Raw genomic sequence first — 862 nt, 5'->3', positions numbered from 1 at the left:
CCCGCCCCCGCCCCAGAACCTCCAGGTTGTCACAAATCAGAAGTCTCCCCTCCGCACACCAGCTCCCTACCACTTTTGGTGGGGATGGTTCCTACCCGCGTTCAGTTCTTGTTTACGCCTTATTAGTTTGTATTCATTTTAAACGTTGCCATGTCTGTTCCTTGAGTCACCCGGGTGCTTCCGTTTATCACTGGAGTACACAGGCCTAGGCGTCTCTTCCTCTCACCAAGATTAAGTTATCAAATGATTTCTGCCCTTTGTGGCCCGGATCTTTCTGGGAGGAGATAGCGCCAACCTGAGCTCCAGAGAGTTGAGAAGGGTTTGCTGGAATCCAGGGACAGGCCCTAGGAATCCTAGGGCAGACTCTCGTGGGTGCTTTCCAGGGAGCAAGAGAGGTGGAAAAGGAAATATTTCCAACTTCTACTGACCGATTTGTGACACTCCCTCCCCAGCTCAGACCATGAGAGAAGAATGAATAGGCACAAATTTAGGTATAATTTTCAAGACTTCCACTGGAAGGAGTCTCACAGAGACCTGTCTAAAATAAAGTGTAGAAGTTACTGGGTGTTTTGCTAAGGAATGCTTCGATAAGTCATAGTTCCTTTTCTTTTCAGAAAACATGGTGTGCGTTTAGAGGGAATACTTCAAATTCATTATTTAAAGCTTGCATCTTTAGCTTACACATGGAGGGGTTTGTGTTTACTGCTGTGTTATCTAAGTCTTCTCAGAATCATAGATACAGAACACTCACACGTTCAAGTGAGAAACCAAACAACTGAATGGCCCCACCAGTAATGGGTTAATTAGTTAGTGATTAGCTTTGAATTATAATTAGACTGCAGCACTGAAGTATCTCTAAATT

Source organism: Bison bison, unplaced genomic scaffold (genome assembly GCF_000754665.1).
Source record: "Bison bison bison isolate TAMUID 2011002044 unplaced genomic scaffold, Bison_UMD1.0 scf7180017864110, whole genome shotgun sequence".
In the NCBI taxonomy this organism is placed as follows: domain Eukaryota; kingdom Metazoa; phylum Chordata; class Mammalia; order Artiodactyla; family Bovidae; genus Bison; species Bison bison.
The sequence above is the reverse complement of the archived record's forward strand: the minus strand, read 5'-3'. Positions refer to the sequence as shown.